The sequence below is a fragment of the Myotis myotis genome, unplaced genomic scaffold (genome assembly GCF_014108235.1).
Source record: "Myotis myotis isolate mMyoMyo1 unplaced genomic scaffold, mMyoMyo1.p scaffold_m19_p_1, whole genome shotgun sequence".
Taxonomy (NCBI): Eukaryota; Metazoa; Chordata; class Mammalia; order Chiroptera; family Vespertilionidae; genus Myotis; species Myotis myotis.
This window is the reverse complement of record NW_023416313.1, coordinates 90,044,980-90,072,053: the sequence shown is the minus strand read 5'-3', so window position 1 is coordinate 90,072,053 and position 27,074 is coordinate 90,044,980. Positions and strand designations below refer to the sequence as shown.

The window sequence follows — 27,074 nt, the reverse complement described above, 5'->3', positions numbered from 1 at the left end:
CAGTACTCAATTAATATTTGCTGACTACATTTATGCCAGGCAGAAAATTTGATTTCCAAATTTATTGGGTAAATACTGAGATGGATGGCAGTCTTAATGTCTACCAGCAAATGTCATACAAAACATAGAATCTTCCAGAAAAAGTTGATAGTATTCTTCATTTTCTGCACTATTTGCATTGCTTTTATTTCTATTTTTTCCTAGTTTTCACTTTGTGTTTCTGTAGTGCCTTTAGTTTTTGCTAAATGAAGAAAAATAGTAGATATAATTTGCTGAGGACCATTCAGAACAAGAAATTGTTTGGTCTTTTTTAAAAAAAGATGTTCTTTGTGTTTGTGGCATATAGGTATCTTTTTTAAAAAATTATATAGATCCTAAATGTTCTGCATTGTTTATTATAAACTTGCTTAGTGTCTTGGAAATTCTAACATATGGTATCCAGACTACTTCTTGGCTCTCAGAAATTACACAAAATAAATCTTTACTCAGATAATCACCAATCTTGGTTCTGAAAATGTGGTCATGATTTATTTTTCTTACCAGATCATGTCACCATGATTTTTCTTTTGCAAAATCCAGTTTATCTATTTGGTTGAAGGCGTGCATTAAAAGACCTCCTTTATTATCCTTCTCCTTCTAGTAAAGTGGCCTCAAAGTGTGTTCTGTAGAACCCAGAGCCCCTTTTGGAAGGTATGTTAGGTCAAAACAATTCTCATAATAGGACATTTTTTTTTTTGCCTTTTTTATTGTGTTGACATCTGCAACAGTAGTAGAAAAAGCAAGTGTGAAAAAAAAAAAAGATGAAACTATTGGAATTTAACAGGAATCAAGGCACCACAAACTTACAGTAGAATCAAGAGACTCATTTAAGAATGTCCTCTACTGTATATCAAAGTGCGATGTCTGTCCCACGAAAACCATTTTTTTTTTTTGACTTGCTAATAATTTGGAATTGCCTTTTGCCTAGGGTGGAAAAGAAGTTCTCTAGATAAGCAGTACAATGATAGGCAGTGCTTGGTGCAAAGGCTCACTGGAGATTAGGGTTTAGTGCAGTGATGGCGAACCTATGACACGTGTGTCAGAGGTGACATGCGAACTCATTTTTTGGGTTGATTTTTCTTTGTAAAATGGCATTTAAATATATAAAATAAATATCAAAAATATGTCTTTGTTTTACTATGGTTGCAAATGTCAAAAAATTTCTATATGTGACATGGCACCAGAGTTAAGTTAGGGTTTTTCAAAATGCTGACACGCCGAGCTCAAAAGGTTCACCATCACTGGTTTAGTGCAAGAAAAAGAATGTGTATTTTGATAATTTCTTGTAAATTTATAGAGTTGTGTACATACCATAATCCATTTTTTTATTGTTTAAAGTATTATAAATAGTAGTACATATGTCTCCTTTTCCCCCCCATTGACCTCCCCCTGGCCTTCCTACCCCCCCACCCGCACATGCACTCACCCCCCTACTGTCTGTGTCCATTGGTTATGCTTATATGCATGCATACAAGCCCTTTGTTGATCTCTTACCGCCCCCGACTTCCCTGCCTTCCCGCTGAAGTTTGACAGTCTGTTTGATGTTTCTTTGTCTCTGTATCTATTTTGGTTCTTCAGTTTATTATGTTCATTATATTCCACAAATCACAACCCATTTTTTAAGAGCGTTTCCATTACTTCCCCAATTTCCCTCAATCTCATTTCTTATTAAGCCTAATTCCAACCCCTTTAGTTATAGGCAACCACAAATCTGCTTTTTTGCTTCTTTAAATTCTTTTTTTTTTTTTTAAATATTGTTTGTTTAAAAATAGATACAGAGGCAGAGCTGCCTCGAACAAACTGTCAAACTACAGCGGGAAGGCCGGGGAGGGTTGGGGGGCAGGAGGAGGGGGGAGTAAGAGATCAACCGAAGGACTTGTATGCATGCATATAAGCATAACCAATGGACATAAGACACTGGGGGGTAGGGGAGGCCAGGGGATTGTCAAGGGCGGGGAAAAAAAGGAGACATATGTAATACTCTTTGTAATACTTTAAGCAATAATAATAATAAAAAAAGAAGTACTAATTGTAGTCACAAAATAGTCCTGGGATGTACAGTACAACCTAGGGATATAGTCAATAATATCGTAAACTTACGTATGCTGCCAGGCAGGTACTAATCTGGATGATCACCTCATAAGTTATATAAATGCTGAATCACTGTGCTGTACTCCTGAAATTAATATAATATTGTATGTCAACTATAATTGAAAAATAAAAATTTTTGCCTCCCCAAAATAAATAAATTGTTTGTTTAAATTTATCTTTTCAGAATATGTCACATAAATAGAATCATATAACATGCAGTCTTTTGGTGTGTGGCTTCTATCACTTATATTTTTGAGGTTCATCTGTGTTATAGCAGGTATTGGCATTTTATTCATTTTAATGTGGAATAATAATCCTATATGTGGCTATATGACTTTTTATTTATCCATTCATAAATTAATAGGACTTTGGATTATTTCCACATTATGGTTCTCATGAGTAGGAATGCTATGAATATTCACAAAGTATCATTTTAATTACTCTATTGATTTTTAAAATTGTATTTTTAGTTATTTTCTTTCAGCTATTGTACTTTCCATCTCCAGAAATTCTAGCTAATTTCTAATTCTATTAAATTTCTAGCTCATTGAAATCTCAAGCCATCCGGAGATTTCTATCTTGTAAGGAACAAAAAAGTTAAGGTTGAACGATTTCCTTATTCCTTCTGTCCCAAGATTCTTTATGTAGTTTGGGGTGGGGTGTATTAACGATCTCTATTTTTTCCCCAAAATTTGTTTTTGTTTTTTTTTTAAATGTTATAAGTGAATCCATCACACTTTTGGAGATCCAAAGTTTCAGTTTTTGAAACTCAAGAAGCCTTTGCTGTCAAAACTATATTTTTCTACCATGAGTGTCAGAAAGTTATTTCAAAACACCAAACTTATGATTCAATTCTTTTTAAAATTATTTTCTATGATGAAATTCTTGTATTGAAATAATAGGAATTTTGCTTGAGTGAGAGGAAAGAACATGGGGTAAAATGAATAACCAGGACTAAAAAATACATCAATTAATATAGGAAAACATATTTCATCACATACATGTTCCAAAACTCCAAAGAGGTCATGGCTGAAAAAACATAGGGTCTTCTGTTCTATGACATGGAGCATGAATGACAATAACAAATTATGAAGTAGTTGAAATTTTCACTGCAAGAGTAATTGCTCTTCATTCTACCTTCTTATTTAAATCTGATACCAACCTATTTCTCCCTTTTTCCAGAACACTAGGAAGATTCTGTGTGTGTTACGTGCCATTGAGTTAGCTCCAACTCTTAGTGACCCTGTGAATGATTGATGTCCACAATGTCCTGTCCTCAACAGCTTTGCTTAGCTCCTATAGATTCATGCCCATGCTGAGTATATTTTCCTGGCTTGATACCTCGTATTTTCTCTTCTCTTCTTTATTTTTTCAATGGAAAAACCTACATTGACATATAATAATCACCCAAAGTCCAGAGTCTAACACTATTTGCCATCTGCATATCTTCTTTGGTGAAGTGTCTGTTAAGATTGGTGATCCAGTTTTTAATCAGGTTTATTTATTTATTTTTTTTGTATCACAGTCCATCAGCTGTGTCTTTTGTAAATATTTTCCTCATACTCTGTCTTCTCATTCTCTTGGCATTGTTAATCACAGACCAGATTTTTTTTTATTTTAATGAAGTCCAGCTTAATTATTTCTTTCATGAATTGAGCTTTTAGTATTATACCTCAAAGGTCATTGCCATACACAAGTTCATCTAAATTTTCTTCTATCTTATTTTCTAAGAGTTTTATAGTTTTTTATTTTACACTAGAGGCCCCTCAGCCCGGCCCATGCCTCTTGCAGCCTGGGACCCCTCGGAGGATGTCCACCTGCTGGCTTAGGCCTGCTCCCTGGGGGATAGGGCCCAAGCTGGCAGTCAGACATCCCTCTGGCAACCTTCGGGGGATGTCCACTTGCCAGCGGGGAGCAGACCTAAGCTGCAGTTGGACATCCTTAGTGCTGCTGAGGAAGCGGGAGAAGTTCCCACCACCACCGCTGTACTGGCAGCCATCAGCCTGGCTTGTGCTGAGCAGAGCTCCCCCTGTGGGAGTGCAATGACCACCAGGGGGAAGCTCCGGCATTGAGCGTCTGCCCCGTGGTGGTCAGTGTGTGTCATAGTGACCAGTCATTCCCAGTCGTTCTGCTGTTAGGGTCAATTTGCATATTACCCTTTTATTATATAGAATAGAGGCCTGGTGCACGGGTGGGGGCTGACTGATTTGCCCTGAAGGGTGTCCTGGATCAGGGTTGGGGTCCTGCTGGGGTGCCTGGCCAGCCTGGGTGAGGGGCTGATGGCTGTTTGCAGGCTGCCCAACCCCCCTTCAGGGTGGGTGACCCCACTGGGGTGCCTGGACAGCCTGGGTGAGGGGCTGATGGCTATTTTCAGACTTACCAAGCCTCCTGGTGACGGAAGCTCCCAGCCTTTCCTTTTTTTGTTTTTTTTTTTATTTGCTCCAGCTCTGTGGCCATGGCGACTGGAAGCAGGTATCTGGGTTTATTTACCTTCTATAATTGAAAATTTGTTGCCTTGAGAGGAGGCAGCAGCTGCTGCGAAGCTTGGCTTTTTCCATAGCAGGGGCAAGCAAGCCTCCTGCTCACTCCAGCTCCATGGCTGCCGGCCGCCATCTTGGTTGGGTTAATTTGCATATAGTCGCTCTGATTGCCTGGTGTGTGTGGCTTAAGGCATAGCAAAAGTACAGTCAATTTGCATGTTTGTCTATTATTAGGTAAGATTTAAGTCTATGGTCCATCTTGACTTAATTTTGTGAAGGGAATAAAGTCTGTGTCTTGTTTCAAATTTTTTTTCCATATAGATGTCCAGTTGTGTTGAAAAGGCTATTTTTGCTCCACTGCATAGCATTTACTCCTTTATTAAAGGTTAGTTAACTCTATGTGGGTCTATCTCTGGGCCCTCTATTGTGTTCCCTCTCTATTTCTGGGCTATTTGTCTAGTCTTTTGCCAATACCACACTGCCTTGATTACTGTAGCTTTATAGTAACTCTTGAAGTCAAGTAGTGTCAGTCCTCCAACTTTATTCTTCTTCATTATTGTGTTGGCTATTTTGAGCCTTTCTCCTGCCATATAAACTTTAAAATTAGTTTGCTAATATGCTTCCTGGAATTTTGATTGGGATTGCATTCATTCTATAGGTCAGTGGTTCTCAACCTGTGGGTTGCGACCCCTTTGGGGGTCGAACGACCCTTTCACAGGGGTCACCTAAATACATCCTGTGTATCAGATATTTACATTACAATTCATAACAGTAGCAAAATTACAGTTATGAAGTAGCAACGAAAATAATTTTATGGTTGGGGGTCACCACAACATGAGGAACTGTATTAAAGGGTCATGGCATTAGGAAGGTTGAGAACCACTGCTATAGGTCAAGTTGGGAAGAACTGGTATCCTAACAACACTGAGCCTTCCTGTCTATGAACATGAAATATTTCTCCATTTATTTAGTTCTTTGATTTTGTTAATCAGTTTTTCAGTTTTCCTCCTATAGAACTTTTACACATTTTGTTAGACTTATTTCTAAGTATTTACCTTTTTGGTGCCAATATAAATGTGTTTTTAATTTCAAATTCCATTTGTTTATTGCTGATATATAGCAAAGTGATTGACTTTTATATATTAATCTTGTAAACTTATTATAATGTTAGTTCCAAGTTTTTTTTTGTTGGTTCTTTTAGCTTTTCTAAATACATGACCATGTTATCTGTGAACAAAGACAGTTTTATTGTGTCCTTTCTTATATGTACACCTTTTATTTTTGTCTGCTTTATTGCATTAGCAAAAGCTAAGAATTTGTCAGAGAGGACATACTTGTCTTACACCTGATCTTAGTGAGAAAGCTTAGTGGAAAAGTTTCTCACCATCAAATATGATATTTGCTGTGTGCTTTTTATAAATAATTTTTATAAAGTTTGAGCGAGTTTGCATCTATTTTTAATTTACTAAGAGTTTTTTTTTTAAATCATGAATTGGTTTTTATTTTATCAAATGCTTTTTCCTGCATCTACTGATCTGTAGTAATAAAAGCATAATATGCTAATTAGACCCGACGTCCTTCCCGGTGAAGCCACAGCGGCAGGGGCCAAGACCCTTGCACAAATTTCGTGCATCGGGCCTCTATGATTTTTCTATTTTTAGTCTGTTGGTGTTATGGATTATAATTAATTGATAACTAATTGATGAACCAGCCTTACCTACCTGGGATAAATCCACTTGATCATGGTATATGATCTTTTTAGTGTATTGTTGAATTTGGTTTGATAATATTTTGTTGAGGATTTTTTAAAATCTATGTCTATGAGAGATATTGGTCTGTAGTTTTCTTTTCTTGTAATGTCCTCTTCTGGTTTTGGTATTAGTATAATAGTGGCCTCATGGATGAGTCAGGAAGTATTCCTCTGTTTCTCTCCTTCGAAAGAGATTATAGAGAATTGGTACCTCATATTTTCAACATTTGTTTTCATTGTTTATGATTTTTTATTTCAAAAGTTTTAAGGAGATGAAGAATTCACTCAAATTAGTTAATGAATGTTGATAAATGAAGGTGCACTGTATGCCTATCCTTCCCAAATAATTTTTACATATTACCAAAAGGTATATATATATATATATATATATATTATTTATAAAAAGCACACAGCAAAGATATATATATTATTTATTATATATATATTATTTATAAAAAGCACACAGCAAAGATATATATATATATATCTGCATATAAAAAAGAGAATCTCATTCCAGGTTTAGGCTTAAAAGGGATCCGGTAGAGAGGAGCAGAATAATAGCCAGCAGAAGAAGTTTTAGGGCAGGACTTTTTTGTGTGGTATTGTTCACACCTTATCTCAGCCTATTACTCTAATTCTGCTAGCTTGGGGCCTCTTTATATGCACCTCTGAAACCTCTGGCATCTGTTATGTCTGAATATACTTTTTAATCTGTATTTTAAAGATATTTATTTATGTTTCTTTCTTCCTTTGCAAACTTCATTTAAAAAATTGATGGTATCCTCTTTTACTGTCTTAGCCTGAAATCATTCCTATCAGCAGGAGAGATTGAAAAAACTGTCAACCCCAAGTCCATTGTTTCCATTTATAAAACACAGAGGCAGTGTTCTGCAGGGGTGAATTCCATTGTGGGAGTGAATAGAGTGCTTTTTGAAGATTATTCACATTGTACCACAAAAAAAGCAAAAAATAAAGCCTGACGATCTAAAAGAATGACAGCCTTTAACAAGCATTTACATTTAGTTTTAGAAAAGGAATGAGACCTACATGGAAAAATCTGTACTTTCTGTATCACTTTCTAGATTGTTGTGTTTTCTCAGCAGGGTTTGGTATTTTAGATTCATTAAATGCATTCATTGCTAAGAACTTCCTGAGTACAAATATAAAAATGTACCTGACATATATATTATAAAATATAATGACAAGTATTATTTTCTAATGTAATATATGAAAGTACCTAGTTAATTTATGATTTTACAAGGACTTCAACTTGTCAGGAAATTGCCTTGTATAGAAATACTTGCTGTTAACATTGTCAGATTTCAGAACAAAACATTTTTCAAAAAATTACATAATTTATATTTTCAATGCCATGTAAAATATAATAGTGACTGCAAGGAAACAAGCTATTTCCTTTATTTTCTTGGTGTAGTCTTATTATATCTTGGCAGGATAAGTCATACAATTATTTGGATAACTTAGATATTTTCAGACTTGATTTCTGAATATGCTAGTTGATCAAAATAAAGACTTTCTCTCATCAGTTTATACAAACAACAGCTTTAATTCTGTTTCATACTAGAGGCCTGGTGCACAAAATTCATGCACGGGGGGAGGAGAATGTCCCTCAGCCTGGCCTGCACCCTCTCCAATCTGGGACCCCTCAGGGGATGTCTGACTGCTGGTTTACATCCTTCTCACAATCTGGGACTGCTGGCTCCTAACCACTCGCCTGCCTGCCAGCCTGATTACCCCCTAACCACTCCCCTGCCAGCCTGATTGGTGCTTAATTGCTCCCCTGCTAGCCCGATTGCCCCCAACTGCCCTCCCCTGCAGACCTGATCGCCCACAACTGCCCTCCCCTGCCAGCCATCTTGTGGTGGCCATCTTGTGACGACGTCACTCAAGGGCGTTATGCGAGGGCGTGATGCCACCTAGGCTTTTATTATATAGGAAAATATTTATGTCTGACGTGAAGCCAGTTTTCAATAAACATTTGCTGGATTGAGGGATGAATGTCTGTGCTTGCCAAATATTTACAGGGTGGAAACTATAGGTAAACATGAATGTTGTTACTTCAATTAAATGAAATCTCCGCTCAGATCCGGTGGCTTTATGTTTTCTTTGCCTTAGGAGAGATGTTGAAGAATGATATGGTAAAAGTCTCTGGAGGAGAGGCCTACCAGTGTAAGGTGCGGAAGGTCAGCCAGCTTCACATATGTCACGATTCTTGCAGGGCAGCTCTGATTGGGGGGAAAGGCCCAGGAGGAAGGTACCCCTATTTTGTTGCTTCACCAGCCCTTAAAACAGTATTTCTCAAACTTCAGTGTATCTATAAACCATAAGATAGCTTGTTAAAATGCAAATTCTGTAATTTGTTAGCCAACTGTAGGTTGAGTGCTCTTTGTTTTGCCAAATTCTTTATGTTTTATCTTCAGGCAGGATAAGAGCCTGCCAAAGCTTGTTGTTTTAATTTATTTACTTAAAATATGAATGACCAATAAAGCACAAATAGCTACGTTTATTTTTCCAGGACTCACAGTTGAATCCTTGGGTTGATTATGAAGCATTAAATTGTCTTGTTTGGATGCTGTAGGATTAGTCAAATACCATTAATGATTAGTGAATATGGTCTGTGCATTGTCATTCTTCCAGGCATGATAGAAAAGGCTTCTACACTTTTTCAACCCTCCTTTGTGATTTGTTTATTAAACTAAAGTGTATTCTTTCATAGTCAAGGCCTTGGGTATTTTGTTGATACCTTTGCTTCTATAATAATCACTTCTTTCATACTCTGAGCTGATTACTGAGTTCATTGTTATTTCATTTCCTCTGACTTTTAAATTGTAAACATCTGTTAAATTTTATTACTTCCCAAAGAAGGAAATTAAATATGATCCATAGTGTGCTTGAACAAAATACATGCAACTGTTATAGATTGAGTGAATAAATAGATACTAAAAGTCTCTAGGCATAGTTTCCTATTAGCCTTGGAAGAATCCTCTCCCCTCCACTTGAAAAAAAATTATACATTTGGATCATGTTTTGCTTCTGAGTATATGTCCAAGAATTTTCCTGATTGACATTCAAATTCAGCAAACATATCACAAAATATGCCTCAAAATACTAACATTGGCTGTGATGAGATAGTGAGGTAATGGGTATTTTCCTTTGAATTTATATTTACATTCTCATTCTTCTGAAATAGAATTTTTGGACTAGAACCCGGATTCTTTGTCCACCAGAATCAAAGAATGAATCCACGGACAAAAAGTGGTATAGCAAAGGTGGAGATTTATTGAAGAACTACAGGCTCAGTGCACAAAAATTTGTGCACTCGGGGGGGGGGGGGTGGTGGTGTCCCTCAGCCTGGCTGTGCCCTCTCGCAGTCTGGGACCCTTCAGGGGATGTCCACCTGCTGGCTTAGGCCCTCTCCCCAGGGGATTGGGCCTAAGCTGGCAGTCAGACATCACTCTGGCAGCCTGGGAGCCCTCGGGGGATGTCCACTTGCCATCGGGGAGCAGGCCTAAGCTGCTCTAATTTATCTCACAGAATATTAAGTATAAATAACATGTTTTATTTTTTAAATATATTTTTATTGATTGGCTACCTCCTGCACAATTGGCTACCTCCTACTGGGGATTGAGGTTACAACCTAGGCATGTGCCCTTGGCTGGAATCGAAACTGGGACCCTTCAGTCCGCAGGCAGATGCTCTATACACTGTGCCAAACTGGCTAGGGCTAAGTAGCATGTTTTATTTTATTTTTGAAATTTCTTTATTGATTAAGGTATTACATATGTCTCCTTATTCCCCCATTACCCCCCCAACCCCTCTGCCCCCCCACTCATGTCCTCACCCCCTGTTGTCTGTGTCCATTGGTTAGGCTTATATGCATGCATACAAGTCCTTTGCTTGATCTCTCCCCTTACCCCTCACCCTCCCCTACCTTCCCTCTGAGATTTGACAGTCTGATCCATGCTTCTCTGTCTCTGGATCTGATTTTGTTCATCAGTTTATGTTGTTCATTATATTCCACAAATGAGATCATGTGATATTTATCTGTCTCTGACTGGCTTATTTCACTTAGCATAGTGCTCTCCAGTTCCATCCATGCTATTGCAAATGGTAAGAATTCCTTCTTTTTTATAGCAGTGTAGTATTCCATTGTGTACATGTACCACACTTTTTTAATCCACTCATCTGCTGATGGGCACTTAGGCTGTTTCCAAATCTTAGTTATGGTGAATTGTGCTGCTATGAACATAGGGCTGCATATATCCTCTCTGATTGGTGTTTCTAGTTTCTTGGGATATATTCCTAGAAGTGGGATCACGGGGTCAAATGGGAGTTCCATGTTTAGTTTTTTGAGGAAACGCCATACTGTTCTCAACAGTGGCTGAACCAGTCTGCATTCCCACCAGCAGTGCAAGAGGGTACTTTTTTCTCCGCATCCTTGCCAACACTTGTCATTTGTTGATTTGTTGATGATAGCCATTCTGACAGGTGTGAGATGATACCGCATTGTCATTTTGATTTGCATCTCTCGGACATTTAGTGACTTTGAGCATGTTTTCATATGTCTCTTGGCCTTCCTTCTGTCTTCTTTCAAAAAGTATCTATTTAGGTCCGTTGCCCATTTTTTGATTGGATTGTTTATCTTCCTTTTGTTAAGTTATATGAATTCCCTGTAAATATTGGAGATTAAACCCTTATTGGAGATGACACTGGCAAATATGTTCTCCCATGCAGTGGGCTTTCTTGTTGTTTTGTTGATGATTTCTTTTGTTGTGCAGAAGCTTTGTATTTTGATGTAGTCCCATTTGTTTATTTTCTCTTTAGTTTCCAATGCCCTAGGAGCAGTATCAGTGAAGAAATTGCTCTGGCATATGTCTGAGATTTTGCTGCTTGTGGATTCATCTAGTATTTTTATGGTTTCCCGTCTTATATTTAAGTCCTTTATCCATTTTGAGTTTATTTTTGTGTATGGTATAAGTTCGTGGTCTAGTTTCTAAATAGCATGTTTTAAAAGAGCCAGTTCAATAACTAAAAGAGATAGTGGAAGATTAGAATTTTATATTATACATGTATTAAAAATGGTTTTTCTTATTGACAGCAAATATTGCCTGATTTACTGTAAGTTCTAAAAGCTCTCTGTAATCCTTGGTTTGTGACTGTCTAGAGCTACCTTTATCTTTTGTGTACTACATTCTTAAATTTATAGAAAATGCAAAGAAACAATATTTTTTCCTTAGCAACACACCAAATTTCTCCATGGTTAAGGGAGATAATGAGAAACCGGGCCAGATGTATGATATAGCTATGTATAGAATGAATGAATAATGGTATCTTGGTTGACAGGTGGAGCATAGCTTGGCAATCTGGGAGCAGGTGACACTTGGAAATACAGTAAGGAGACCTGGATTCCAAATCCTCTTAGCTAAGAATTAGGGTCAGAACTATAGTCGATAGGTAAGGCCTTGGACAGCATATAGTATTCAGAGCCCTAGTTTTGGAGATGTTGTTCTAAGTATGTGATGGAAGCAAGGATTCCAATTCACTTCATATATAGACTTTGGAGCAGGTGAGTCTTTTCAGTGTTTAATAACAGTAAAAAGACTAATATGAAGTGATTATGAGGAGAAAAAAAAGGAAGAGTGGAATACTCTAGTTATTTGCCTTCAAATGCAAGATTAGGACTAGACCAGAAGTGAGGGTGATGGATGCTAAATCTAATATTGAATTGGTGTTCCTTAGAGTCTGCCTGCTGGTGGTTGGAATTAGTTTTAGAATTTCCTGTTTGGGGCAAGATTGGTGGTGAAAGGTTTGAGCCTGCAGAAAGATGGAAGTGTGAAGACAGATGCTAAATTTCTATAAGTTGAAAATTACCTGCATTTAAATAATTTGGAAGACTTATTAAAATGTGGATCTTTAGAATCTTTGAACATGTCTGAGTGCATGTCAGGAATCTGCATGGCTGTGAAGCGTCTCAAATGTGATTCTTGTGCACTCTGGAGTATAAAAACCCCCAATGCAGGGTGTGGCGATCACCTCAAGATGAGCCTTTGGCTTGAAATGTCTTTTGCTCTCAAGTCTGCTGATAATCTCAGCCTTTTAATATTCAGCCGAAAGGCTAACTGTTTTGTAAAGCTCTTCTTAGTTTTCTTACAGAAAATGAATCACAGAGATGCTCTCATGCACTTTCCTTTATTGGTTTTTTGGTAAATACCCTAACTGCATAGTTTTTTTTTTTTTGTTTGTTTGTTTTTTTTTTGGTATGTATAGATCTAATTCTCTTAAAGGAGGGCAGAAAGCATGGCGGTCAAGAATCAGTCAGCCTGGATTTAAGATTCACCCAGCTATGCAACTTCAGCTAATTTTTTATCTTTTTATTAGTGCTTAATTTCTTTTATCTGTTAAATGGAGGTAATTGTTAAAATTAAATGAGTTAATGCAAGCAAAACAATAATGTGTATACTCAAGGCATTTTTTGCTATTAACTGGAAGATGATATGCCATACTAGTATCTGTCCAGCACCCAGTGCATATGTAGACATTTAAGAAAATTGTTGAAATTGAATTGAATTAATCTCAGAAGGCAGTCATAAAATTAGGGAGGACAATGTCCAAGTGGACATGAAAACATGTCATATTAATGATTTTGGATTTGAGAGCATGAAAGGATTTAATTAAATATACCATAAAGAGAATGCAGGGTGAAAGAATTGCCAGAGTTGTCAAAGTAAACTCTGAAGTATATTCACTGTGCCTGTAGTGCGTGTCTAGTAGACTGTAACTACTACTTGCTAAATCATCTATACTGTTCCTGATTTTTAAAAATGATAAATTAAATAAAAAACGATATTTTAAAAAAAGAAAGAAAAACTACAGAGCTGAAAAAACATATACCATGCTAAAATTAGTTAAAAGAAAGTTGGAGTAGCTCTATTAATTTCAGAAATTAAGAAGGCATACTTCATAACAAGGGTAATTAGGGATAAAGAGGGGTTGTACATAATGATAAAGGGGCCAGTTATCCAAGAAAACATAGTAATCCAGAATAGATAAGTCCATCAAAACAGAAAGCGGATCAGTGGTTGTCAGGGGCAGGTGGGGGAGGGAATAAGGGTGAGTGCTTAATTCTTTTGAGGTTATTTTGGAAGGTGAAATATCTTGGGGAAATGGATAGAAGTTAAAGTTGAACATTATGAATATACTTAATTATACTGAATTGTATACTTTTAAAAGTTTAGTATTTCATTTTATGGCATGCAAATTTTACCTCAATAACAAAAACAGAGATGCAACAACAACAAATAAAAAGCAAAATACTAGTTTAAAAGTGTACCATGTAAGTGAATTCAGAACTATTAAGGAAATGTCTCATTTCCCATTTGGCTTTTAGGATTTATGTGTACAGATCCTCAAATTTCAAGTAACAGACATTTACTAAATAGCAATAAAAGTTCAAAAACAATAAATAATCTATGAGATATGTGGGCTATAATTGATTATCAGACTTATGGGCATTTGAATACCAAAGTTTTGATTTTATTTTTAATTTATTGACTTATGCTTCTGTCTGTTCCAAAAAGGATTTGTGGTCACTCTATAAGTATTTTGATACTTCTCTCCTATAAAAGTTTAGAGCAGGTAGTACAAGGAATGAGATTCCTTCCAGATTGCCACTTTGCCATCTCTAGAGAATGGCCTCATCCCCATAGTTTAAAATGGTGACTTATTCTAAGCAGTAGGATGAGAAAGGAATTAAGTCAATAAAGGGTCAAAAGGGCATGCACTGGCGGACATTCCGTAATGTGCACTGAAGCTGCTCTGAAACCCTCTACTTCTCTGTTCAGAGATTTGATTCTTAGTCATGTGGTCACACTGTGCTTGTAGGGAGCCTGAGAAATGCATCTTTTATGATGAATGGCTATGTGTCTACCTAAACATTGATGCCTATGGAAAGAGAAGCCTTAAAGAGTGGATTGGAGGGGCTGCTAGAAGTCTCAGCTATGTTGGGCATAAAGGAATATTCAATATGATTATTTTTTTTGTAAAAATGGCATCATCTTGCCCTAGCTAGTTTTGCCCAGTGAATAGAGCATCAGCCTGGGGACTGAAGGGTCCCGGGTTGGATACCAGTCAAGGACATGCCCAGGTTGTGGGCTTGATCACCAGTAGGGGATGTGCAGGAGGCAGCCGATCAATGATTTTCATCATTGATGTTTCTATCTCTCCCTCTCCCTTCCTTTCTGAAATCAATAAAAATATTCTTAATAAATGGCATAATCTTAATGTATTTATTACTATCTTTTAAAAAAGGAATTGTTTTAGGATAAGGCATGTGAAAGCTATGGGAAGTCACACAAATTATTTGTTTAATTTATGCCCATTTTTTTTCTAATTTAGTATTTTGGTTGGGATTGAAGAAAACAGTACTAAAAGACACTGGGTTTTCCTATTGCAGATATTTAAATAAATATTTTGGAAATTATCTTTTTGCATGGCTTGTAATCATTTCCATAAAAGATATACAAGGAAGGACTGAAAACTATCTTAAAGGCATAACAGTATTCAGATCTTTTAATTTATGAAAGCTGTGTGTAAAATTCCATCACCACAGTATAACCTTTGAATAAAGTTCTTTCTTTTAAAAACTTTTCTTTCTTTATTTTTTCTGACTGACTACTAGACACCAGATATTAAGATTTTATTGACCAGATGTGTGTAAAAAGAAAAACCATGATAATCTCTCTTATGTTTTTTTTTAAAAATTGTTTCTGCATAGATTAAATTTTATATCCAAGCTTAGAGGGAAAAAGCAAGCTAGTAATATAATTGTTCTCTGTCTGGCCTGGTCACGGCCCACTGCGTGAAGCTCATTCAAATATGAGCTCTTCAATATTTCTGGCAGAAAAGAAAAGCTTTCTCTCTTGTTCACATAAATAATACCATGCCATGCATCTTTATTAATCCTGGCTTTGTGAAATGAAGTTTAAAAATCTACTAAGTATCCTCTTATTCAGCGATTTTCAACCGTTTTTCATCTCATGGCACACGTAAATGAATCACTAAAATTCTGCGACACATAAAAATATATTTTTTACCAACCTGGCAGAAAAATAGGTGCAATTTTGACTCATTCACATCAGATGGCTATTGTTTTGTTGGCTTATTGTCATTTTTTTTATTTGACAATCTAAGGGACAAGAGGTGAGTGCCCCTCACTAAATAGCCAGGTATTGCACGTTTTAAAGATTCTTGCAGCACACCGTGGCACACCGGCTGAAAATTACTGCTCTAATTCACAGAATTGCTCTCGTAGAAAGAGATCAAACAACTGCTTTATTACTCAAAGACCATGTTCCTCTATACAATCTGTTTTCCATTTCTGTCATCACTTCATTGGCAGGATGCTTGCTTTCAAATATAAATGAGCCCAATTTTATAACTTCTGTATACCAGGCGTTCCGCTGAGCGATGTGGGTGACCAGCTGTCTGAGAATCTCTTATCCAGGGCTGGCTTCTGCGTGCTACAGGACGCCTTCTTCCTAGTACTGTATAAGTTTACAATATTCTTTATGGAGTCGCTTAATAGCTCCATTATTCCGTGTTTCTAAGCAGTCTGCACTTACTGGCTGCTGAAAGGAGACTCTGCTTCCCACGTTTGCAGTACAGTTAAGCAGCTAGATTCTTGTACTATTGCTGACAGTGTGGCATAAATAAAGTCCCAGAGATTGTGGTAAAATTTGGACTCTGCTTTGAAATGGGATTTTTGAAGCCCCTCTCAGTGGCAATGTTCAATGCGAGTTGCTATTTTTTCCTAAAAGTTTGTAACTGTATTACAATGCTAATCATTTATATTCTACTGTGTGCAGTACTTTGTTCTGGGTGTTTTGAGAGATACCACAGAACAATAAGATAGTTTTTTCCTTGTTTATTTATCCTACTTATGAAGTGATTGGGTGAGAGATAGTAGGCATGACCCCTTTCTGCCCCAACACCACATTCAGTGTTTACAGCATCTTTAACCTCATGAGATTGCATGTACTTCCCTCTAAAGAAACCCCCTTCCCAGCCTCTCATTCATCTAGGCCTGGCCCTTAACCCAGCTCTGACAAGCAGCCACACATGCTCAGTCATGGGGAAACGCTCAGAATGCACTCTGGTGAGGCGAGGCAGCTGCGTTCTCTTTCTAGAAGCAACAGACACCAGTAATGGGGTGTAGTGGGAACACCCAATGGCTAGCATTGTTGGGGTCATGGAATTACCTAGGGCCGTGGTCGGCAAACTGCGGCCCCTTGAGTGTAGCTCTTCCACAAAATACCACATGCGGGCATGCACGAACAGTGCAGTTGAAACTTCGTGGCCACACTCAAGGGGCCAAAGAGCCGCATGTGGCTCGCGAGCCGCAGTTTGCCGACCACTGACCTAGGGTGTCTGCATCCGTGGGCGGTAGCTGTGATGTTTTCATGAGACCAGTTCTATGATACGAATTTGGGCACTTCCCTGGGTGGGAAGCCTTTACGACTAGATACGGGGCTTTTAAGGATTCTGAGTTAACACATTTATTATAATGAGAATTGTTGTGTATTGCTTGTAACCAAGCCTAAAACCTATCATATCTTTAATGAATAATAAAAGAGTAAAATCTATTTTGAGTAGACATATAAATGTAATAGGATAGAGATAGACAAAGGCTCAAGAAGATGGGAAAGATGTTGAGTTCTGGAGTCTCAGTTCATTCAACAAATACTATAAGCCAGTGATTTTCAACCTTTTTATTTTTTTAAAATTTCTTTATTGATTAAGGTATTACATATGTGTCCTTATCCCCCATTACCCCCCCAACCCCCCACTCATGCCCTCACCCCCCAGTTGTCTGTGTCCATTGCTTAGGTTAGGCTTATATGTGTGCATAGAAGTCCTTTGCTTGATCTCTCCCCCTTACCCCCACCCTCCCCTACCTTCCCTCTGAGGTTTGTCAGTCTGATCGATGCTTCTCTTCAACCTTTTTCATCTCATGGCACACAAACTAATTACTAAAATTCTGTGGCACATCAAAAATATATTTTGCTGATCTGACCCCCCCAAAAAGGTATAATTTTGATTCATAAATATCAGATGGCTTTTGCTATGTTGGTTATTGTCATTTTTTTTTAAGATTTGACAATCTAAGGGGAAAGAGGTTAGTGCCCTTACTAACTAGTCAGGTGTTGTATGTTTTAAAAAGTCTTGTGGCACACCAGTTGAAAAACGCTGCTATAAGCTGTTGATATATCCCAGATATGGTATTACTAGTAAGCGCTTGGGATAAAAAGGTGAGCCAGCATGACACAGTTCCTGCCTTCATGAAGCTTACAGTCCAATGAAAAAAGACATTAATCTTCATTACCACGGCTCTGACACAGCTCTATTGGGGGTGCAAGATAATTATATCAGGTGTGAGCTTATATCAGGGACACATGCGTTTAAGAACAGTCAGGTGAGGCTTCCCAGAGGAGTGTCTTTGAGGAAAAACCCTAACGATGCATAAACTAAAGTTAACTGATTGAGGAGGGTCTCTGGGTAAAGAGTGTCCAGGTAAAGACATTAGCATTTGTAAAAAGTTTTACAGTGAGGTTGAATATAGCACATTTTAAAAACTGAAAAATTATTTGTATTGTTGAAATATAGAATATGGAAGTGGAAAGTGACTAACATAATCTGTAAAAGAACCAAATATTTTTCTTCAATATTTAACTTTGATAGTTTAACTGAGGTTATAAAAGATAAAATCAAGCCTGAGAATGATATGCAATGTTATGGTGCTAGTATTACTCTTTGCAAATAAAGATGAATACTCTGCTGGTCCTTCCATAACTCTATGTTCACATAATCTTGAAACACAACTTTACATGGGTTTATGCCTGGATAGAGAATTGAAATTATTATCTGAAGTTGAATCATTCTAAACAACTCTGAGTAAAAATAGTATAGCTTTGTGGAAACAAGAGATACTTTATACATAATTTTAGAGTAGATGGAGGACAGACTAGAAAAGTTTGGGGATATAAATTTTCTTATCTTGAAGTAACTAGGTATCTGTACAGTTTCTTTGCTGTTGTACTGAACTAGAATAGGGCCAGTAGCAGTGTTCAAAGGGATGAAGAGAAATGGGCATAGTTAAGATATATTTAGGAGAATATGGCCAGTGATGAAAAAGATAAGTGGTGTGAGGAAGGGGATGCAATCAAGATGTTACTTCTTCATTTGAAAGACACAGACCTGTAGTTCATGAGTGATCTTTCTGTCCACCTGTGGTGGATTACCCAGTTGATACAAATAAATCTCATAATGTTTCCATTTGTACATATTTCAATTTAATTTTAAAGGTGTAAATACCTTTACAAATATAGTAGTAATATATCTGAATCTGTTTCTCTCCTCTGTTGCCTAGCAAAACTTCAAGTAAAAAAAAATTCAGAAATTATTTATTTACCTTGTGGCTGTGGCAACATTTGAATAACATTTAGGCATATATTTGAATAGTTGTATGTGATTTATTCATGGGGTACACCTATGAAAAATAATTTACACTGATGAGCACTTGGAATTTCTTATCCAAAATCTTCATTCATTATTTCTTTTATACTCACCAAAACTCTGAAAGGCAAAATACTCTGCATTGTGCAGAGGAGAACACACTGGTTTGAAAAGGTTTAGTAACTGTTAAGTCCATCCAGGCTGTAGGCAGCAGAGCATGGACAGAGCTTGGCTTTTCAGGTCCTCATTCAGAAACAATAAGAAGAGTTAAGCACTTTTCCCATCTAGGTGATAGTTTTCAGACGGTCCAGAATACACTGCCACCCAAAAACCCGCCTTTTGGGATATTGATTCTGAGTTGGTTATTAAGAAACGGAAAACCCAGAAAGAATCTCTGAACCTTCTTTTGTTGGCTAAAAGAATTCAGATAAAAAATACCTGCTTCAGGAAGGGAACCTTAGCACGTATGTGATGGACAGGAAGAAATCTAGCAAAGACTGTTCCCCTCTGTGTCCCATTGTTTCTGATCACCCAGTAAGGATTCCTTTACCATATATTTGCTCTTTCTCCTACCTGTAAATTACCAATTTTCCCTTGGGAATCCCAGGCCCCGAGCCCCCCTCTCCTTCAACCAGAATGGCACATAAGCCTCAACTGATGCATCTTGAGTCTCATATCTGTGGACGAAAGGGGCAACATGCTGACCTGACAGGCTCAGGGGAGGCCTGCATGGCAGTCTTGCAAACTCAGAGACCTAAAGTAACCACAAAGGATGGTCTGAAATTAAACTTTAAAAGCAGCTATGGTGGGCAGTTACGTCCTAGGCCAGTATCTTCACTGACAAAGTCAACCTTTACCTTTACTGAGCCTATCTGTCTTTTTTGCATATATGATAACATACCCTTGAAACGTCTGGGTAACTTGTAACTTCCCTTTTATCTGGAGCCCCTGGGGCACAACCGAATATGCTGAGCACCAGGAAAGATACCACAAATTCCTTCATTATCATGTTAATTGATACTGCACCCACCTAAGTATGTGTCCATCATTTTGCTTTTTATCCAATCCCAGGGGTTTCCCTGCTTTGCTTTATCCCTCCTCCTTAATCTATCACCACTGAATTTCATGTAACCCACCAATGTCCCTCCTTTGATTGCAAAAGTATAAATACAAATGTAACCCCGCCATTCTCCAGAGTATTATCTCAATTTGTTGAGGTTCTGCTTCCCGGCATATGTCGACAGTTTGGCTCAAATAAACTCACAAAAATTCTTTACAGGTTTCAGTGTTTTTTTTACGTTAACATATCTTAATGACACTTCTGGCATGTACATTCATAATACACTTTGTACATTTTCTCCTATTAATCTGTCTCTATTAATTTGATTATTAGACCATGTAGAAGAACTTAGAAGATGGAAGGAAAGTTATTTTTTTATACCCTCACTAGATATAGGTAACGGTCACTTAATTATAATTTGGAAGGTCATGATAATTTTCTTTAATGCATGTACAAGCTATTTCAATCCAAGCAAAATGAAATAAAGTGTTGATCAATGTTTCTCAAATATTGTTAAGTAGAGGACCATTTAGTTCATCCAAGCAATATTCCAAATCTTATTCCTTAGGATTGTTTCTAGTTTTGTTTTGTTTTTTAAATTAAATCTTTATTGTTCAGATTATTACATTTGTTCCTCTTCCCCCCTCCCATAACTCCCCTCCTCCCAGTTCCCACCCCACCCTCCGTCCTCACTCCCCACCCACTGTCTTCATCCATAGGTGCACGATTTTTGTTCAGTCTCTTCCTGCATTTCCCACACCCCTTTCCCCCCCAAGAATAGCCAGTCCACTCCCTTTCTATGCCCCTGATTCTATTATAATCACCAGTTCATTCTGTTCATCAGATTATTTATTCACTTGATTTTTAGATTCACTTGTTGATAGATGTGTATTTGTTGTTCATAATTTGTATCTTTACCTTTTTATTCTTCTTCCTCTTCTTAAAGGATACCTTTCAGCATTTCATATAAAACTGGTTTGGTGGTGATGAACTCCTTTAGCTTTTTCTTATCTGTGAAGCTCTTTATCTGACCTTCAATTCTGAATGATAGCTTTGCTGGGTAGACTAATCTTGGTTGTAGGTTCTTGGCATTCATCACTTTGAATATTTATTGCCACTCCCTTCTGGCCTGCAAAGTTTCTGTTGAGAAATCAGCCGACAATCATATGGGTACTCCCTTGTAGGTAACTAGCTGTTTTTCTCTTGCTGCTTTTAAGATTCTCTCTTTGTCTTTTGCTCTTGGGATTTTAATTATGATGTGTCTTGGTGTGGTCCTCTTTGGATTCCTTTTGTTTGGGCTTCTCTGCACTTCCTGGACTTGGAAGTTTATTTCTTTCACCAGGTAGGGGAAGTTTTCTGTCATTATTTCTTCAAATAGGTTTTCAATATCTTGCTCTCTCTCTTCTTCTGGCACCCCTATAATTCAGATGTTGGTACGCTTGAAGCTGTCCCAGAGGCTCCTTACACTATCTTCATATTTTTGGATTCTTTTTTCATTTTGCTTTTCCAGTTGGGTGTTTTTTGCTTCTTCGCGTTTCAAATCTTTGACTTGATTCTTGCGATCCTCTAGACTGCTGTTGGGAGTCTGTATAATATCCTCTATTTCAGTCAGTGTATGCTTAATTTCCAGTTGGCCCTTTATCATAACATCAAGGGTCTGACTAAGTTTCTTGAGGATCTCACTACATTTATCGGCGGTCTCACCAGTCTTTTCGAGGGTCTTACTAAATTTATCGGCGGCTTCTAGAAAGTTCTTGAAAAACCTTAAAAGTGTGGTTTTTGAACTCTATATCCAGTAGTTTGCTTTCCTCCATTTCTGTCAATTGTGTCCTATTTCTTTGTCTCCACATTTTTTATGCTTCCCTGTGTTGGTAGAGTGATTTTCTGTGCTAAGTGTCCTCTAGGGCCCAGTGGTTCAGCCTCCCCAATTACCTGAGGAGGACACTCTTGGTGCACCCCCTTGTGGTCTTTGTGCACAGTCTTGTTGTAGTTAAGCCTTGATTGTGTAGTTAACACTTGGAGGGAATGACCTCCAGGCCAATTGGCTGTGAGAATCAGCTGTGTCTTCAGTGGGAGAACTTCTGTGCTGGAGACACCCCTCCGGGGCAAGACTTGCTTCAATGGGGCTTTGGTGCTCACTGAGTCTGCCCCCTGAGTGTGTCCTTTATGGTTCCATGGAGCTGCAAACTGGCTGGTCCCACTCTGATCTGTGGGTTTCCTGGCTCCTGGATCTCTAGGGAGGTGCTAATCTAGCCTTTGCTTGAGGCTATCCAGCAAAAGCCTCCCTGCAGGGCTTGGGCAGGTCCCACGGGATCCACAGGGCAGAGCGAGCAGTTATGGCTGCTCTCAGTCCTGCCCTCAGAGGCTCTGCTTCTCAGTGTCTCGACAATCGCTGCAAGCACCCCTGAGAGAAAGCTGCCCTCGAGTTCCGACCAATGCCAGACAGTCCTGCTTCTCCCATATGAGTCTGGGTCCCCAAAGACTCACCCGGAACTGGAGCTCAGTGCCTGAGACTCCCTCCCGATTGCAAAAGACAACTGTGCCCTCAGCCGCCAGCCTGCTCGGCATGCACCTCCGCACCTTAGTATTTTACTTCCACACTACACCTCCTCTGAGTCTCCGTATGCTGTTCTCTTTCCTTCTAGTTGTAGAATTTCCACTCAGCCAGCCTTCCTGTAGTTCTGGATGATGTCCGTTCCATCTTTTAGTTGTGCGAGGCAGCAATCTCCAGTGTTTACCTATGCCGCCATCTTGGTTTCTCTCACCCGTGGGTCTTTAAAATGTTCCCATCATTCCAAGACCGATGTCCAACCACCACTTTCCTGCGTGTTTGTGAAGCAGAAGTCCCTTTGGCGCTGGACTTCTCCCCACAGCCTGGCATCTGGGAAGCTCGGACATTCTTAGAAATCGGAGGCGATTCAGCGGTGAGTGGAGGCAGAGCAGAGCTGGCGGCCTGGCCCCAGGCTTTCATCCAGCATAGGCACGGGGCTCCTTTCTGGCGGGGGACGAGGCAGCTGTGCCTCAGCCGGGAGACCGGCCCTGCCAGCAACAAGGAGGGGTTATCCCACCCCGACTGTGCATGTACCTGGCTCACCACCATCCAGAGGGCACCCGGCTCTTCCCGACAGGTTCCCTGCAGGAGACATGGAGAGAGCCGCCCACAATGATGGCTTCCCGTGACCTGCACAGCACAGAGCGAGCTGAGGTTCCGGCCTAGTTTTGTTTTTTATTTTGGCCTAAATTGATCCTTTAGACTAGAAATATCTTCTGTAATTGATGGCGAAGGCATTATTTTCTAATATTTTGTGTTTGCCTAAAGAGCTTGTATAATACTGAGTTAATGGCACTCAAAACTCTTAGCAATGTGAAGATGCAAATATATTATAATGCCTTTCAAAACACAGCTTCGCTTTAGAAGGTAACTTGCTGAGAAAATGCTTATAACAGTGGGATGACATTACTCATCTTTGTGAGGTGCTAGTTGGAAAGCTACAATGTTATTGCTTAAGACTGTATTTGTTTATAGATGGACGTTTATAACTGCTCTGGGGGATGAAATTTTGTGAAAATATCCACATGTAAAGGTCTCCCCGTTGGCCTACTTACATAGTATAAACATGTTTTCTTGGCATGGGGGCCAGGCTACTGATGCTAAACAAAATGTGACTGTTAAAAAAGATATGCAATAACTCATGATCACAGTTGGCTTTTGTCAGGTTTAATCACTTTGAAGAATAAATTAGTGGTGCTTTGAAAATCTTATGAAATATTCCTTGTAAAAAAGCCAATTAATTTGCATTTTCTAAAGAACAGAATTAAATGATAGCTAATCAAACATAGAATGTAAGTATTATTATTATTATTTAAAAATATATTTTATTGAATTCATAGAAGAAGGGAGAGGGAGAGAGAGATAGAAACATCAATGATGAGAAAGAATTATTGATAGGCTGCCTCTGCATGCCCCACACTGGGGATTGAGCCCACAACCCCGGGCATGTGCCCTGACTGGGAATCAAATTGTGACCTCCCAGTTCATAGGTTGATGCTCAAGTACTGAGCCACGCCAGCCAGGCAGAATTTAAATATTATTAAATGTTAAGAACTACAACCACATGAATACACAAATATACAGCTTACATATGCATATGTTTATTAGATAGCTTCTAAATGATCTAAAAGCCTATTCTACTTATGTTATCAAGCCAAAAACTCTAATTTCACAGCAGTCAATTTGTCAATCTGAAAATGGGGTGAGATGGTGAGAAGAAAAATGAAATGCTAGATATGAGTATGAAAGAAAATCTTGCTATATTATTTCTTAATTGAGATTAGCATGTTGAAGACTTTGAAAGATACTTTATTTAGGAAAAACAAGTCTTATTTTCCTGGATAGAAAATTTTGGAAACAGCATGTGATACTGTTATTGTTGTAATTAGCATGTTCTTAATATTAATAAGAGAAGAGAGGAGAGGGGAGGCCAGACTTAGAAGCATTGTCATCTGGGCAGTGTCACCGGGAAGCTATAGCTTCACACTCCCCAAGAAACCATTGGTCCATTCCCTGGGGGAAGGAATTGAACAAAGGAGGAGATTAGCACATGCACAGTGAAGGTGGGGTGACATAGAGAAGGTGCTTGCCTGTGAATCTAGCCAGGGAAAAAGATCATTGGCTAGAAGGGTGAAGCTGCTGCAAATGTGCAAAATCTTAGAAGGTTAAAGTTCCCAAACAAAGAGTTCCCTTCTCTTCCTCTTGCCTTTTGGTTCCCTCTCACTCTCTCTTGCTCTGTGACCTCTGTGCTCATCTCCATAGCTATGCGGCCTTAAGCAGCCACATGGCCCAGGGCCAGGCAGACTCCACATGCAGGATGCTGGACTGGACTGTGGAGCAGAGCCTCTGGGTATGGTCTTAATTCTAGCCCTGCTTTAGACAAGATTGGACTTTTTCCATGGTAGAACAGAGGGAAATGGGACATTGGAAACCCAGAGGTTTAATTCCAGGGAAATAAAGATTACTCATCTTCCTGTGTGAGTCTCAGGAAAATCCTTTCCTTGCAACATCACAAGAATGCCACTTCCACCGGTAACAGATGGGGACACAGATGGTGTTTCACCAATAGCATTATGACTGTGTTAATAGGAGTGTCATATTAAATACTGTAGGCTTTTTTGCATTACTGAGATTAAAAAGATTCCATAACCAGTGGGTCAAAATCTTGGTTTTTAATAAAAAAAAATTAAATAAGAGGGAGAAGACCACCAACTAATGAGTTGGCTGGACCTATGTGGATAGTATGTTGAAAGGCCATTATAGAAAACCTGAACTGCCTGGTCAGAACTTAGAACTGTTTTGATCCCAAACTAATTTTACTTGAGTGAAAAAAGTAAGATTTTTCCTTCTTGTAACAATTTCAAAAAGAATGAAATAGAGGGAAAAAGTGGGCTCATCAAATGAAAGGCAAATAATGTGATTAAAAATACACACATGCACACACATACACACGACATTAGTCCCTCAAGAGAGGGTAGAAAAAGTAATGGAAAGGGTATAAAAAAGAGGAAAACATTAGCAATCTGCTGGAGGCTAATTCCAGCAGGTCATAAATGCAAGATGTTTATCAAAAGGTTGATGAACCTTGGGGCTTCAGCAGGGCTGAAGATCTGCATGTTATTGCCTGCTGCCAGACAGCTGAGGGCAGTTCCTTCAACCTGATAATCTTTTACTGTTTACCAAACCTTACCTTAGATATGCATGTCTGCTTTGCTATAGGGCAAAGTGTGGGAATAAAAAGCCCTGGTCTGGAGATTTGGAGAGCTTAGTCACTAGAACTAAGTTTCCGTCTGGCTTTTCCCCAAGCCTTCCAAATTCATATTTCTTCTCTAGCCTCTTCATTCATTTATGCACAGCCCCTTTTCCAGATTCCTGAACCCTAGTAAATGCTGAGAAAGACCCCAGCCACAATCCTCATTTTTGTTTTTTAAAAAATGTATTTTTAAATTACTGCAGAAAAATTTTCTTTACTAATTTTTAAATGGAGTAAGTTAATACATGATGGTATATGAGCTATTTTAAAAACATTTAGAGTAACGATCAATGAAGACCTTCTTTAGTTTGGAGACTTTTGTTTATGCATGAGGCATTTTCTTCTTAATAAACAACTTTGGTGCTTCTTTGATACATTCTAGAAGATCTGATATAATTACAACAATCCAATGTAAGATTTTTAAAAATGCTTCTTAACTGTATAGCTACTGAACAACCTGAAGTAACTCGATGGAGTTATAATGCCAAGATTCATTTGCAATGATAACCACCATTACTACTTGGAGCATTTGTTGAGACGATGAGGCTGCATCCTTTTTTGAGAGCAAATTGACTGAGTGTAAGTGCCTCCTGAATATACTGTAGGACACCCTGTTTTGACATTATTTCCTCACTCTTTTCCCTGAAGTGATGACAGCTGTACCAAAATCCAGTGCTCAGGATTTCCATTGCAGTATCCATATTTTTAAACCAAATCTTTGATTGTCTGCGCTGCACGACTATTCTGCCAAAACACAGGAGGGCAGCATCATGCTAGGAGAGGACATTTTACCAAGGATTTTGCTTAGCTTGTGTCCAGGGCTTCTGATCTCTTTGGGTTGTTTCTTTTGTGACTGCTTTCCCCATGAGATCTTCACCCAAGGCAGCCAAGTAGGTACCAGAATAAAAAACTTTTCCCATTAAAATGACTTTTTCTGAAAATAGAGCCTAGTCTGGGTGAGATACTATTTTAGCATCTTATTAAAAGCCAAAGGTTGTATAAACCTCCTTCTGTTTAATACGTGGTACATTTCTACTATTTTTTCATTCTTTTTAATTTGTCTCTATTTGCCATAGCCTTTTAAAGCAGAATGTGACGAGAGCACTGGACTTCTATTCATAAAACTTGCTCTGAGTTACTTTCAAACGGCTTTACAACATGCCTAGATAGCGTATATTTCTGCTATGCTACACAATCCTTTTCTTTGGAGACAAACCCTAGGGACAGTTACTACCATCGTGTTGGTCAGCTTAGCATACTAACTTCTAGAGGCCATACATGCATTTGATAACTATAGGGGATGTTAGGCTTAAAAAATAGAT

The 27,074-nt window shown here is 38.4% G+C and overlaps 1 pseudogene; it reads right to left on the bottom strand.

The window, feature by feature from the left end:
* The window catches only part of LOC118665694, a 90,153-nt pseudogene that overhangs the window by 6,855 nt on the left and 56,224 nt on the right, over positions 1–27,074 (bottom strand).